Source organism: Eutrema salsugineum, unplaced genomic scaffold, assembly GCF_000478725.1.
Source record: "Eutrema salsugineum unplaced genomic scaffold, Eutsalg1_0 scaffold_23, whole genome shotgun sequence".
Taxonomy (NCBI): domain Eukaryota; kingdom Viridiplantae; phylum Streptophyta; class Magnoliopsida; order Brassicales; family Brassicaceae; genus Eutrema; species Eutrema salsugineum.
The window spans coordinates 1,540,251-1,546,250 of record NW_006256805.1 but is presented as its reverse complement, the minus strand read 5'-3'; the positions used below and the strand labels follow the sequence as shown (position 1 = coordinate 1,546,250).

The 6,000-nt window shown below is 42.8% G+C and overlaps 1 non-coding gene across 1 annotated transcript; it reads right to left on the bottom strand.

The window, feature by feature from the left end:
• Window positions 1-726: 726 nt before the first annotated feature.
• On the bottom strand, window positions 727-833 carry LOC112086148. Its single transcript, XR_002899328.1, has one exon. It is a non-coding gene; the product is annotated as a small nucleolar RNA R71 (small nucleolar RNA).
• Window positions 834-6,000: the final 5,167 nt, after the last annotated feature.

Sequence of the window (6,000 nt, the reverse complement as noted above, 5' to 3'; positions counted from 1 at the left end):
GCTAGTTAGCATTAGTTTCTGATATAGTTTTTGAGATCAAGTTTAGTTTGTTTTACTGATTCCCTTTCAAGTTCTGTCTTTGTTTTCAGGTGTATGATCACAAGAGGTCAACTTAGAAGACAAAGAGAAAGAGCTGCTCATTTGGAGAGATTGGGAATGGATCAGCACGTTGGGATTGAGCACCAGGCTCAAGAAGCTGCTCACGGTCAAGGAGTTGGTATTGGAGCTAATGGGAACATAAATCAGGTTCCACACGGTCAGGTCCATCAGGGACCAGCTCAGGGTAATCAGAACCAAGACCGGCCTCGGGTTCATCAACAAGAACCCTTCCCAAACCCACCCTGGCGTCAAGAACCTCCACTGGTCTATGTAGGAGACAATGACCGAGCCAATACACACCAATACAGAGCTGGCATTCAAGTTCCTCCAGTTCAGAACACAAATTTTGAAGTGAAAGCCTCTATGCTCAACATGGTGCAGAACTCTAAGTTCTATGGGCTGCCAAATGAGGATCCTTTGGAGCATTTGGATCACTTTGATAGAGTTTGTGATCTCACAAAGATCAGTGGTGTCTCTGAAGACAGTTTCAAGCTCAGGTTGTTCCCATTCAGTTTAGGAGACAAGGCACACCAATGGGAGAAGAACCTACCTAGCGGTTCAATACAGACTTGGGAACAATGCAAGTTAGCATTCTTGTCTAAGTTCTTCTCCACTGCTAGAACCGCCAGGCTAAGGACCAAGATTTCAAGCTTCACTCAGCATTCTAATGAGACCTTTGGAGAAGCTTGGGACAGGTTTAGGAGCTATACAACTCAATGCCCACATCATGACTTTTCAGAAGCCTCTCTCCTTAGCACTTTGTATAGAGGAGTAGTTCCCAAGATCAGGACTCAGCTGGACACAGCATCAAATGGGAATTTCTTGGCAAAAGAAATCACTGCAGCTATGGAACTTGTTGAGAACCTAGCCATGAGCCAAGACACTTATGGGGAAGACTATGACCGGTGCTATAGAGGAGAAGGTTCTAGTAAACAACAAGAGCTGGAAAAGACCCTAGAGGAGTTGAAAGTTAAGTTTGCAAAGCTGGTAAAGGTCACTCAGCAACCTATACACTATGTAGCTGAAGAGAGGAGTTGTTTTACTAATGTCAATGAACCTGGTATTGCTCAAGAGGAGTTACACTTCATTGGGAACCAGAATAAGTTTCAAGGGTACCCTCCTCAAGGCTTTGTTCAAAAGAATCAGTACCAAGGTCAACAATCTTATCAGCCACAAGCGGTTCAGGCACAAGGGAACAGCTTCACAAACCAAGTCAGTTTTCAGCAACCAAGGTCTCCACCTCTTGGATTGGGTCAGCCACAGTTACAGCAGGGTTCTATGCCACAACAAGGTCCTGATATCGGTATTGTTCTCCAATAGATCTTACAAGGACAACAAAAGCTGGATTCCAAGTGTATTGACCTGACTTCTAAGATGGAGACATTAAGCTCTGAACTTATGACTCTTAGAAAGAACAAAGGCATCTGCACTTCAGAAACTCAGGTCCCTCTTGCTGGTAAAGCTGTTCAAAACCCCAAAGATTATTGCAATGCCATCTACTCAAGTGATGATCACTCAGCTGCTGTTCAAGAGATTGAATACCTTCTTTATGGTCAAGTCTCTGATGGGTCCAGTCCTAATAAAGAGGAAGAGGACGCCATTATAGAGGACTTTATGAGCTTGTTACCTGATCTCAATGAGGACATTGCAAAAGAAGGTGGAGGGGCGGCCTGTTCAGTTTGTTATTTGCAGCATTGGAATGATTTTGTTGAGCAATGGAACAATTCAAGGGATGCTGAAGCAAGGGACCAGCCTGTTGCTCAAGTACAGTCAAGGGATGATATCTCCAGCCTAGATTCACCAAAGATGAAGCCTACATCACTCCCAAAGCTGGTAATCCAGGGAAATTTACAATCTCTTGCACTCTTGGGAAGTTCAGAGTTGAGAATGCCTTGTGTGATTCAGGCTCAAGTGTAAATGTGATGTCTCTTAGCATGATGGAGAGACTTGGGATCAAGAACTTAAAGGAATATCCTTCTTCCATCACTTTTGGCGATTCTTACTCAAAGAAACCTCATGGGCTGATAGAGAACTATCCTTTGAAGGTTGGTGAGTGCATAGTTCCAACTGATTTCATAGTCATGAAGATGAAAAAGACAAAGGAACTTCCTCTTTTGCTTGGAACTTCATTCCTTAACACAACTGGTACAAGGATTGACTTTGATACTCAAAGAGTGGTGCTTACAAAGGTGGATAAGGACGTTTCTTACCCTGTCAAGCCTCCCTTAGCCGAATTTTGTGGATCAGCTGCTCAAGAGATAGAAGAGCCCAAGGTGCTTGAGATGCATTATGTGGGAAGTGTTGGAGTTTTAGGAGAATCTAAATCCCTTTCAGCTGTGGAGAAAGGAGAACAAGCCCACATCAACTATGGTCATAAGGATGAGAATACAGAGCCTTTGATCAGATTAGAAGACATCTTCCTCACATGGTCTCCTACACTTAGTGAGCTAGAGATGCTCAACAGCAAAGGTGAAAGATCTGATTCAAAAGAAAAGAACCTTGAACCTGAATTTTCCTCACAAGACTTTACTCTCACCCCTTGGACATGTGAGGACGGAGCTGTAAAGTACAAGTTGGATTGCAATGGGAAATCAGAGTTATTTGCAGAGCTCAGAACCGGTCTCACAAAGGCTCTCATTGACAAGGATTCTGATGGTATTCAAGAGCTGATGCAAAAAGGCCTCAAGCTTGAGTTAAAGGGAAATGGGCCTGATGGTTCTCAAAGGGAGCAGAGCTCAGCTTTCATGCTTCAGATAATTGACATGTTCAAGAGCATTAGTGCTCCTTCTCACCCAACCTAAGAAAGGTTTTACAAAGTCAAACTTAGTGACTTTAAACAAAGTGCTCTTGGGAGACACCCCAAGCTTATCCTTGTATATAGTCTTTTTAATCTTTTCTTTAGTGTTTTTAGAATGTTTTGATGGGTTTGCTAAGTGATCTCAGGTTCTAGAAAGTGTTCTTGCTCAATGGTTTGAAGGAACAAGTGCAGAGAGGAGCTTAAAGGTGGCGGCCTTATGATTCAAAGGAGCAGTGAACCTGAGACCTCGGCCAAGCACCTAAAGATGATCATTACCGAGGTCTCTTGTTTGATCTTCACGGAACCAAGTGCTGTGAGAAGCCTTGAAGAGCCAAAGCCGAGGTTATCTTGAGCTAATACCGAGGTGCCCTTGCCACTTACACAGAAACTTGTCCTCGGTATAGAAGCCTCGGCATGGCTAGGCAGAGGGGTCCCTGAACGAGCATGAACAAAGAGGAACACTTGAGAGACTTGAGTCAGAGCAAAGGTTTCAAAGCACCAGCATTCTCCTCCATGTCCAATGCCTCCATTCCATCATGAACAAGTCTGGTAACTCTCCAAACTCTTTGTACATATGCATCTAGTTCTTAATTTTTCATTTTGCATTTTTCTTGCTTTTGCCTTTCCCTTCTCTCTTATGCTTTTATAACACAGAGGACTGTGTTATTTAAGTGTGGGGGAGGAGTTTAGTGTTTACTAATCATGTTTTCTTTGATCTTATTTTCCACTTTGAGTCTTGAGTCTCACGTAGTTGCATCTAATCAGAAAATTTTCACAAATGTTCATTCTAGATTGCATTCACATTTTTTAGGATCGAGTCTAGTTGCATCATATAGGTTGCATCTTGCAGGGAGTAATGATAGGTTTTCTAGAGAGTACATCACTTTGAGAACTTGAACTGAATATGCTTGTGAATCTTTTTCTGTGCTTGCAAAGTCTGAAACGATCTGAATCTGAGAAGCAAGTTTGAATTGAACTCAACTCTAATTAAGTGAGAACCTTGAACTTGACTTGAAAATATCTTGTGATGCATTGCTTGAATAGGCTTGTGGATACCGATATACATACTTGAGCTAGAACCATTGTTTTTACCGCCCTTTTTCCTTAGCTCAAGTAGCTGAATCCACATCATGGATCAGTTCCCTCACCTTGAACCCATCCTTCTTTCAAGCCAATGTTTGTGTGTGAATTGAAAGGCCACCTTGGATCAAACTTAGCAGAAAGTGTTAGGTTTAGAGCAACAAGGGCAGGTCTCATTGAGTGCTGTGTTCCAACATCAAGGAACTGAGAGTGTTGGCGAGGAATAAGTGTGGGGGAAACGATTTGTTGGTGAGTGGAAAAAGGTGAGATGAGTGGAAAAGAGAAAGTGGAAATAGCTAGGGGAATAAAAGAAAAGGAAACGAGTCTTGGAGTTTTGAGTTAAAGAAAGTGAGCTCTGGTGTCTTGTAAAGAAAGAGTCTAGCCTCTAAGTAAAAGGAAAAGAAAAGAAGCCAAAGAGCTCAAATGTTTTGAAAAGAAAGAAAAAGAGGCTAGAGGTTGCAAAAGAAAAAGAGCTGTGTAAAGTTTGAACTCCAAGACTTGAGAGTGAAAATGAAAAGTAAGTCCCCTAGTGAAGAGGAGAATGAGTGTGAAAATTGAGGTTCTTGAGAGAGTGAGCAAGTGAGAAAGCTTTGAGTAGAGTGTGGGGTGTGATGAGTCTTTGCCCTTGTATGCATAGGTTGCTTTTTACCTTTAGCATTCTGCCAAAGTTTGATCATTCATAGAGAGATCCATTTGCTGCATTAAACCCGCTTGAACACTGATGAGATCATTTTAATCTCATAGCCTCTCCCTAGCCAAGCCAGCTTGTTTAAACATTGCATCATTTGATTCACTTGATAAAAGCTTAATGAATGTGAAAGAGTTGAGAGAGAGGAGAACTTGTGGAGATTTCTTGTTGAGTTGATATATATCTGAGTATGGCTTTGCATTGCATAATTGAGCATGAACTTGAATTCTCATTGTGATCACTTCTCTCTAAAAGGAAATATGAACTCCCAATGCATTCAACCTCTCTCTCTCATTTGTTCTTTTTGCTTGAGGACAAGCAAAGTATAAGTGTGGGGGAGTTGATATATTCATAAATTGCATCATTTAGTGTACATATTTTAGTCCAAATCATGTCTTATCTCATGCATTTTAGGTCTTTAGGCATTGTTTTAGGACTTAGGAGATTACATTAGGTCCAAGAGAGTTTTGCATGATTTGGAGTGTTAAACAGGTGCTTTTGGAGCCAATTTGGAGTGGAGGATGTGATTCAGATGAAGAAATGGAGTTGGAATGATCAAAAATGGTGAAAAGGAGCAATTTTGGGTTTCTCGGCAAAATGCTGTACTGAAGGTCGAAGATCCTCGGCCAAAATCCTTCCCGCGGGTAGCTTTCTCGGCCAAAAACACGTGCCGCGGTCAAGTCTCTCGGCCAAAAATCCCGGGTGCAGATACATCTCCGAAATCGCGTCACCTGAAGATCTTGCCGGCCGATTCAGCTGTCGGAGTCTTCATAAAAGTTGGAGATAATTGAGTCAAGAGTTCAGAACAGTTGGAAACAAAGCATTTAGACCACGGAGCCGAAAGATATGGTAATCGGAAGACAGACCTCTCTCGCATCCATTCCGGAGCAATCCGATACTCCTGAATGATCGCCTGTCCGGGGAACCTTCCGATCCGATTCAGTTGTCGGAGGCTTCATCAAAGTTGGAGACGATTGGATCATGGTTCCATAGCAAGTGGAATAATAGAATTCGGACGCGTGAGCAGAAAGTTGAGCTCGTCGGAAGAAACCCCTGTCTCGCTGCCGTCTTGGACCGACCCGATGAGCTCCGAAGAATGGGAAGGACGGCGCACTTCCAGGCCGATTCGGTTTCCGAGGCTATGATAATAATTAGAGATATTTGAGTCCTCTTTTTATAACGTGCAAGATAATTCAATTCGGAGCTATGAGCAGGAAGATACGGTCTCCGGAATGGACACATGTCTAGACGCCTCTCTCTGATCCTGTAAATGCACTGCGAAGATGAGACCTCCAGGAAGCCTTCCACTTCCCAAGCGCCGATAGTTTCTTCACCA